The 10,000-nt window shown below is 40.9% G+C and overlaps 1 protein-coding gene across 3 annotated transcripts in view; it reads left to right on the forward strand.

Annotated features, from left to right (window-relative positions):
• LOC128694869 (lachesin) overlaps positions 1-10,000 on the forward strand; it is a 419,456-nt gene that overhangs the window by 78,988 nt on the left and 330,468 nt on the right. The gene's annotated exons all lie outside the window — the stretch shown is intronic.

Consider the following 10,000-nt stretch of genomic DNA (forward strand, 5'->3'; position numbering starts at 1 on the left):
CTCCTCCGTAATTCTCTGGCATTGTAAAAGTATTTCTCCATGTCTGTATGTCAGTCTTTAATCTGTTTCACCCAGCAATATGTATGAGCCCACCGTGTTTACTTCCACATGTATTTTTCATGTCGTAATCATGTCTCTTCTCGTCTAGCGTTGTTTAAATTACTGGTGTTCTGGTCTAGGGAACGGGAGGTTATTAGGCGTCATGGAACCGTTCAGGATGTGTATCGCAGAAACAGGACGGGCTCCTACTCAAATAATTGAGGGACCCCGCTAGCCACGGTCACCCGTCATGGTTCTTTTTTCCTCATGCTTCCTGTTAGTAGCTCAGGCGGTAGACAGCAGGACCTGTTAATTTCTGGACCAGGCGGTAGAGCGCAGGACCTATTAACCTCTGGACCAGGCGGTAGAGCGCTAGAACTGTTAACCTCTGGACCAGGCGGTAGAGCGCTGGAACTGTTAACCTCTGGACCAGGCGGTAGAGCGCTGGAACTGTTAACCTCTGAACCAGGCGGTAGAGCGCTGGAACTGTTAACCTCTGGACCAGGCGGTAGAGCGCTGGAACTGTTAACCTCTGGACCAGGCGGTAGAGCGCTGGAACTGTTAACCTCTGGACCAGGCGGTAGAGCGCTGGAACTGTTAACCTCTGGACCAGGTGGTAGAGCGCTGGAACTGTTAACCTCTGGACCAGGCGGTAGAGCGCTGGAACTGTTAACCTCTGGACCAGGCGGTAGAGCGCTGGAACTGTTAACCTCTGGACCAGGCGGTAGAGCGCTGGAACTGTTAACCTCTGGACCAGGCGGCAGAGCGCTGGAACTGTTAACCTCTGGACCAGGCGGTAGAGCGCTGGAACTGTTAACCTCTGGACCAGGCGGTAGAGCGCTGGAACTGTTAACCTCTGGACCAGGCGGTAGAGCGCTGGAACTGTTAACCTCTGGACCAGGCGGTAGAGCACTGGAACTGTTAACCTCTGGACCAGGCGGTAGAGCACTGGAACTGTTAACCTCTGGACCAGGCGGTAGAGCGTTGGAACTGTTAACCTCTGGACCAGGCTTTTAACCTCTGGACCAGGTGGTAGAGCGCTGGAACTGTTAACCTCTGGACCAGGCGGTAGAGCGCTGGAACTGTTAACCTCTGGACCAGGCGGTAGAGCGCTGGAACTGTTAACCTCTGGACCAGGCGGTAGAGCACTGGAACTGTTAACCTCTGGACCAGGCGGTAGAGCACTGGAACTGTTAACCTCTGGACCAGGCGGTAGAGCGCTGGAACTGTTAACCTCTGGACCAGGCCAGGAACTGTTAACCACTGGACCAGGCGGTAGAGCGCTGGAACTGTTAACCTCTGGACCAGGCGGTAGAGTGCTGGAACTGTTAACCTCTGGACCAGGCGGCTGGAACTGTTAACCTCTGGACCAGGCGGTAGAGCGCTGGAACTGTTAACCTCTGGACCAGGTGGTAGAGCGCTGGAACTGTTAACCTCTGGACCAGGCGGTAGAGCGCTGGAACTGTTAACCTCTGGACCAGGCGGTAGAGCGCTGGAACTGTTAACCTCTGGACCAGGCGGTAGAGCGCTGGAACTGTTAACCTCTGGACCAGGCGGTAGAGCGCTGGAACTGTTAACCTCTGGACCAGGCGGTAGAGCGCTGGAACTGTTAACCTCTGGACCAGGCGGTAGAGCGCTGGAACTGTTAACCTCTGGACCAGGCGGTAGAGCGCTGGAACTGTTAACCTCTGGACCAGGCGGTAGAGCGCTGGAGAGCGCTGGAACTGTTAACCTCTGCACCAGGCGGTAGAGCGCTGGAACTGTTAACCTCTGAACCAGGCGGTAGAGCGCTGTTAACCTCTGGACCAGGCGGTAGAGCGCTGGAACTGTTAACTTCTGGACCAGGCGGTAGAGCGCTGGAACTGTTAACTTCTGGACCAGGCGGTAGAGCGCTGGAACTGTTAACCTCTGGACCAGGCGGTAGAGCGCTGGAACTGTTAACCTCTGGACCAGGCGGTAGAGCGCTGGAACTGTTAACCTCTGGACCAGGCGGTAGAGCGCTGGAACTGTTAACCTCTGGACCAGGCGGTAGAGCGCTGGAACTGTTAACCTCTGGACCAGGCGGTAGAGAGCTGGAACTGTTAACCTCTGGACCAGGCGGTAGAGCGCTGGAACTGTTAACCTCTGGACCAGGCGGTAGAGCGCTGGAACTGTTAACCTCTGGACCAGGCGGTAGAGAGCTGGAACTGTTAACCTCTGGACCAGGCTGTAGAGCGCTGGAACTGTTAACCTCTGGACCACGGTTCAAGTCTCCCGTCCAGCCTTTCGTTTATTCATGACTTCTGTTATTTTAGAAGAAAAGGCGCTGTACCGTGACCGAAACTGTCCAGATAATGGACCAAGTGGGACCGAAATGTCGTCATAAGTTTCGGGTCTTCTATGTGCGGGTTATTAGTGTATTCTTTGTATTTTATTCATTGTTTTATTCATTCTTTGACATTCCCTGTTATTCTCTCCTGTTACTCTCTCCTGTTATTCTCTCCTGTTGTTCTCTCCTGTTACTCTGTCCTGTTTGTTCATTAAGTTCCTTGAAGTGGTTGCCAGACCTTTTTTTTTTTTACCAAAGTTTCGTTTGTAACTTGAGAACGATTCTTCTGATCGGCTTGAAATTTTCAACGCTGGTTTACTGTACCGGGAGAAGACACGAATAATTGCACGAATTGAGACACGAACTGAGGCTCCGGTGGTCAGGCTGATCGCCTCCCTGCAACCTCCTGGCGTACAGACATAAATACATACATACAAACAATGTATACACGTATATACATACATACAATATATGCACATGCATACATATACACATGCATTCGTTCACGCATACATATGGAAAAGTACATATACGTACATGCCTAATGTACACATATATACATTATGCATGTACGTATGTATATGGATATGCATAATGTACATATATATACATTATGCATGTACGTATGTTTACGAACATGCATGATGTACACATACACACACACGTATACATATTTTTATTATTTCTGTACTGTGATTTTATCACCACTCTGCACTATTTTATTTGTAATGGGGAGAAAGGGCTGAGCTAGTGAGACTTAGGGATACAATACTCGGATCGCACACACCGAAACACATCCAGTTATGCTCTTGTCTTTTGTGTCAACAGCCTCCTTGCAGTCAAGGAACATGCAATACGCACAACCTTAAGTATTTCAAAGATTCTTTAAGAAACTCTTGAGATGCGATTTTTTTTCCAGCATGGAGTTCTTGTTGTGGTTCCAAGATGGTATCCCTTTCTCTCTCTGGGTCTTCTTACGGCCTCTCCTTACTTATCATCATTTTTGCATGGGATACTAACCTAAGCCAGCAAAAGGGCTCAGTCACATGACTACAAGATCTAGCTGCGGGTTATCATATGACTAACACCTGAGTCAGGAAACACTTGTCCTGTTTCCTGACGAATCTTACCTAACCTAACCAAAAACACTGATCTATAATTCAGAGTCGTATATATGTCAGTGTTACTAGTCACTGGTATTAAGTGCTGTATCACTGGTACTAAGTGCTGTATCACTGGTATTAAGTTTTGTATCACTGGTATTAAGTTCTGTATCACTGGTATTAAGTTCTGTATCACTGGTATTAAGTTCTGTATCACTGGTATTAAGTTGTGTCACTGGTATTAAGTTCTGCATCACTGTTATTAAGTTCTATATCACTGGTATTAAGTTCTATATCACTGGTATTAAGTTCTGTATCACTGGTATTAAGTTCTGTATCACTGGTATTAAGTTCTGTATCACTGGTATTAAGTTGTGTCACTGGTATTAAGCTCTGTATCATTGGTATTAAGTTCTGTATCATTGCTATTAAGTTCTGTATCACTGGTATTAAGTTCCATATCACTGGTATTAAGTTGTGTTACTGGTATTAAGTTCTGTATAATTGGTATTAAGTTGTGTCACTGGTATTAAGTTCTGCATCACTGTTATTAAGTTCTGTATCACTGGTATTAAGTTCTATATCACTGGTATTAAGTTCTGTATTACTGGTATTAAGTTCTGTATCATTGGTATTAAGTTCTGTATCATTGGTATTAAGTTCTGTATCACTGGTATTAAGTTCTATATCACCGGTATTAAGTTCTATATCACCGGTATTAAGTTCTATATCACTGGTATTAAGTTCTGTATCATTGGTATTAAGTTCTGTATCACTGGTATTAAGTTCTGTATCACTGGTATTAAGTTCTATATAACTGGTATTAAGTTCTATATAACTGGTATTAAGTTCTGTATCACTGATATTGTGTCACTGGTATTAAGTTCTGTATCACTGGTATTAAGTTCTATATCACTGGTATTAAGTTGTGTCACTGGTATTAAGTTCTGCACCACTGGTATTAAGTTCTGTATCACTGGTATTAAGTTCTGCATCACTGATATTAAGTTCTGCATCACTGGTATTAAGTTCTGTATCACTGGTATTAAGTTATGTATCACTGGTATTAAGTTATGTATAACTGGTATTAAGTTCTGTGTCACTGGTATTAAGTTCTGTATCACTAGTATTAAGTTCTATATCACTGGTATTAAGTTCTGTATCACTGGTATTAAGTTCTGTATCACTGGTATTAAGTTATGTATCACTGGTATTAAGTTATGTATAACTGGTATTAAGTTCTGTGTCACTGGTATTAAGTTCTGTATCACTGGTATTAAGTTCTATATCACTGATATTAAGTTCTGCATCACTGGTATTAAGTTCTGTATCACTGGTATTAAGTTATGTATCACTGGTATTAAGTTATGTATAACTGGTATTAAGTTCTGTGTCACTGGTATTAAGTTCTATATCACTGGTATTAAGTTCTGTATCACTGGTATTAAGTTCTGTATCACTGGTATTAAGTTCTGTATCACTGGTATTAAGTTCTGTGTCACTGGTATTAAGTTCTGTATCACTGGTATTAAGTTCTGTGTCACTGGTATTAAGTTCTGTATCACTGGTATTAAGTTCTGTGTCACTGGTATTAAGTTCTGTATCACTGGTATTAAGTTCTGTATCACTGGTATTAAGTTCTGTATCACTGGTATTAAGTTCTGTGTCACTGGTATTAAGTTCTGTATCACTGGTATTAAGTTCTGTGTCACTGGAATAAAGTTCTGTATCACTGGTATTAAGTTCTGTGTCACTGGTATTAAGTTATGTATAAATGGTATTAAGTTCTGTGTCACTGGTATTAAGTTCTATATCACTGGTATTAAGTTCTGTATCACTGGTATTAAGTTCTGTGTCACTGGTATTAAGTTCTGTATCACTGGTATTAAGTTCTGTCACTGGTATTAAGTTCTGTATCACTGGTATTAAGTTCTGTGTCACTGGTATTAAGTTCTGTATCACTGGTATTAAGTTCTGTGTCACTGGTATTAAGTTCTGTGTCACTGGTATTAAGTTCTGTGTCACTGGTATTAAGTTATGTATCACTAGTATTAAGTTCTGTATCATTGGTATTAAGTTCTGTGTCACTGGTATTAAGTTATGTATCACTAGTATTAAGTTCTGTATCATTGGTATTAAGTTCTGTGTCACTGGTATTAAGTTCTGTGTCACTGGTATTAAGTTCTGTGTCACTGGTATTAAGTTATGTATCACTAGTATTAAGTTCTGTATCATTGGTATTAAGTTCTGTATCACTGGTATTAAGTTCTATATCACCGGTATTAAGTTCTATATCACCGGTATTAAGTTCTATATCACTGGTATTAAGTTCTGTATCATTGGTATTAAGTTCTGTATCACTGGTATTAAGTTCTGTATCACTGGTATTAAGTTCTATATAACTGGTATTAAGTTCTATATAACTGGTATTAAGTTCTGTATCACTGATATTGTGTCACTGGTATTAAGTTCTGTATCACTGGTATTAAGTTCTATATCACTGGTATTAAGTTGTGTCACTGGTATTAAGTTCTGCACCACTGGTATTAAGTTCTGTATCACTGGTATTAAGTTCTGCATCACTGATATTAAGTTCTGCATCACTGGTATTAAGTTCTGTATCACTGGTATTAAGTTATGTATCACTGGTATTAAGTTATGTATAACTGGTATTAAGTTCTGTGTCACTGGTATTAAGTTCTGTATCACTAGTATTAAGTTCTATATCACTGGTATTAAGTTCTGTATCACTGGTATTAAGTTCTGTATCACTGGTATTAAGTTATGTATCACTGGTATTAAGTTATGTATAACTGGTATTAAGTTCTGTGTCACTGGTATTAAGTTCTGTATCACTGGTATTAAGTTCTATATCACTGATATTAAGTTCTGCATCACTGGTATTAAGTTCTGTATCACTGGTATTAAGTTATGTATCACTGGTATTAAGTTCTGTATCACTGGTATTAAGTTCTGTATCACTGGTATTAAGTTCTATATCACTGGTATTAAGTTCTGTATCACTGGTATTAAGTTCTGTATCACTGGTATTAAGTTCTGTATCACTGGTATTAAGTTCTGTATCACTGGTATTAAGTTCTGTATCACTGGTATTAAGTTCTGTATCACTGGTATTAAGTTCTGTATCACTGGTATTAAGTTCTGTATCACTGGTATTAAGTTCTGTATCACTGGTATTAAGTTCTGTGTCACTGGTATTAAGTTCTGTATCACTGGTATTAAGTTCTGTGTCACTGGTATTAAGTTCTGTATCACTGGTATTAAGTTCTGTATCACTGGTATTAAGTTCTGTATCACTGGTATTAAGTTCTGTGTCACTGGTATTAAGTTCTGTATCACTGGTATTAAGTTCTGTGTCACTGGAATAAAGTTCTGTATCACTGGTATTAAGTTCTGTGTCACTGGTATTAAGTTATGTATAAATGGTATTAAGTTCTGTGTCACTGGTATTAAGTTCTATATCACTGGTATTAAGTTCTGTATCACTGGTATTAAGTTCTGTGTCACTGGTATTAAGTTCTGTATCACTGGTATTAAGTTCTGTCACTGGTATTAAGTTCTGTATCACTGGTATTAAGTTCTGTGTCACTGGTATTAAGTTCTGTATCACTGGTATTAAGTTCTGTGTCACTGGTATTAAGTTCTGTGTCACTGGTATTAAGTTCTGTGTCACTGGTATTAAGTTATGTATCACTAGTATTAAGTTCTGTATCATTGGTATTAAGTTCTGTGTCACTGGTATTAAGTTATGTATCACTAGTATTAAGTTCTGTATCATTGGTATTAAGTTCTGTGTCACTGGTATTAAGTTCTGTGTCACTGGTATTAAGTTCTGTGTCACTGGTATTAAGTTATGTATCACTAGTATTAAGTTCTGTATCATTGGTATTAAGTTCTGTGTCACTGGTATTAAGTTATGTATCACTAGTATTAAGTTCTGTATCATTGGTATTAAGTTCTGTGTCACTGGTATTAAGTTATGTATCACTAGTATTAAGTTCTGTATCATTGGTATTAAGTTCTGTGTCACTGGTATTAAGTTATGTATCACTAGTATTAAGTTCTGTATCACTGGTATTAAGTTTGCACTCTTCTAGGCGTTCTGCACATTTTTTGTTTCCTTCAATTTACCGAAGATCTGGGGATTTGAACTCAATGCTCTTCAACCTTTCTGTCAACGAAAGTAGAGTGAGCCTTTTCATTTATTTATTTTAGTGTGTGTGTGTGTGTGTGTGTGTTCAGCTTGACTCGTTTAACTTTAGAAGCCACGAAACGATGTATTGTTTACGTTTATGTTAAGTTCGGTTCTGTCTGCAACTTTCTTCCTCTCTCGTTGGTTCAGAGTTCTCAAACTCGGTCTGAGCACTCTTCCTTCTCTCTTTCCTGTTGTGGTAATGGACTCTGGTCTTTTGTGTACACACTGTCGGAACTGAGTTCTTCGCACGCTTCTTTTTTTTTCTCTCTGGTGGGTTCTCCTTTCCTCTTCTGGTTTATTACTTGAGTTTTTTTTCTGTTTCTGTTGCTTCTTTGATATGATAGCATAGGAAGTGTCTGTGTTATCTATCTGTCGGTCTTTCCAAGTGCTGGCATAGAACGGTGCTTCTGTTACTGCTGTTTCTTTTGAAGTGCTATGAAAAAAATGCTTAATTCTTTTCTTTCTTTGACATACTGGGAGAGAAAGATGCTTCATTCTTTGTCGTGCTGGGATAGAACGCTTCATTCTCTAATTTCTTTGTCGTGCTGGGATGGAAAGACGCTTTACTCTTCAATTTTTTCATGACGATGGGATGGAGATGCAGTGTTCTATCTATATCTGTTGGTCCCTTGGCACACAGCGACACCAAGATGTTATATTCAGTGCCAGTTGGTTCTCCGTCGTAATATAATGGAACGTTTCTTATAGACGAGTCTGTGTATGTTACTCCCCGTCTAGCGGACGTCACTAGGGATCAGTATTTTCTGTCTACTTCTGAGTGGTTGAAATCATCTAAGAGCTGTAGAGTTGTTGGCTGATTTGCCCGGTTGTAAACACCTTTCGACTGCACGAGGGTCATCAAGGCTGCTCAAGTTGATATCTCATGATGTAGCTGTACGGCAAGCCAGCGGACAGGCTCGGTCATATGACCAAACGCTCCACTTACCTGGTCATCATGTGACCATGACCAGTGTCATGAAACACTTGTCCTGATTTCCTGACAGGTAAAATACCACCACTACCACTTCCTCCAGTCTTCTCAGAGTCAAACATACTTTAAGAGTCACGCGAATTCCCCCGTCTTCTAATATCATGTTCATTTTTCCACTATAATCTACCTTGTCCATAATTATTATCGCATTTGCTTTGTCTCTTTCGTAAGGTGAAGTCCAGGATCTTTCCTTAATTCATGGTATAACTTAACGAAATGAAACAAGGCAAATGCGATAGTAATTATGGACGAGGTAGATTATAGGGGAAAATGAACATGATATTAGAAGACGGGGAACTTAAGTGCCCCTTTAGCCCTAAAATATCGATTAAGTATACATTAAGCAAACACAAATAACCCACACATAGGAGAGAGACGCTTATGACGACGTTTCGGTCCGACTCGGATCATTTACAAAGTCACACTGACAGAAGAGAGGTTAGGTTAGGTAAGGTTTGTCGGGATACGGAACAAGTATTTCCTGACGCGGGTGTGAGACATGTGATGACCCACAACTGGAGCTTTCGATAATCTGACCGAGGCCTTGCGCTGGCTTACCGGTCCACCCCTTTCAAAACTATGGTTATAACTATTATTAACAGAAGAGAATGAGAGAGCCAGTATATATAACTTGACTTAAGAAATCGTAATGACACGATTGCAAATAAACCATACCCCCGGCCGGGATTGAACCCGCGGTCATAGAGTCTCGAAACTCGAGACTCTATGACCGCGGGTTCAATCCCGGCCGGGGGTATGGCCAGTATATATAGGCGAAGAGGACAGGGACGGGACAACGAGAGGAAGGAAAAGAACTCGTGGTAATCGATTAATTCTCAATGTACACAGAGATCAACATCATTTATCGCAAATTGTCTTTACAAGTGTACCTTTAACTATGTTATTATTTTATGAAGCTAACAGAAACATGCAGAAAAAATCTTTGTGACAAAGCTCTACACTGAGCGAAACGTTATCGATATAAAGCTCGATGCAGCGAAACGTTATTTACTTGATATTCTTACCTGTGCCAACTACTGTCTGGGGGCCGGTAGAAACAACCATGCAACCTTTGTATCTCCTTTTTGACAGCGTTTCGGCCCATCTCGGACCGAAAAGTCGTCATTATAGTGAGTAATCTTCACCATTAAACCTCGTCTATTATGCCTAACGAAAACAAAAGACAAATATTTACAATTTATTTATCATAACGTAAATGTGATTTACAATGTACGGGATTCGACAAGAATACTTAAGAACCTCGCTCATACGAAGAGCCTCATACCCCCCATAAACCACATGAACTACATACCACATACACGCTACTTACGCACTACTTTAGA

This window comes from Cherax quadricarinatus, chromosome 45 (assembly GCF_038502225.1).
Source record: "Cherax quadricarinatus isolate ZL_2023a chromosome 45, ASM3850222v1, whole genome shotgun sequence".
Lineage (NCBI taxonomy): Eukaryota > Metazoa > Arthropoda > Malacostraca > Decapoda > Parastacidae > Cherax > Cherax quadricarinatus.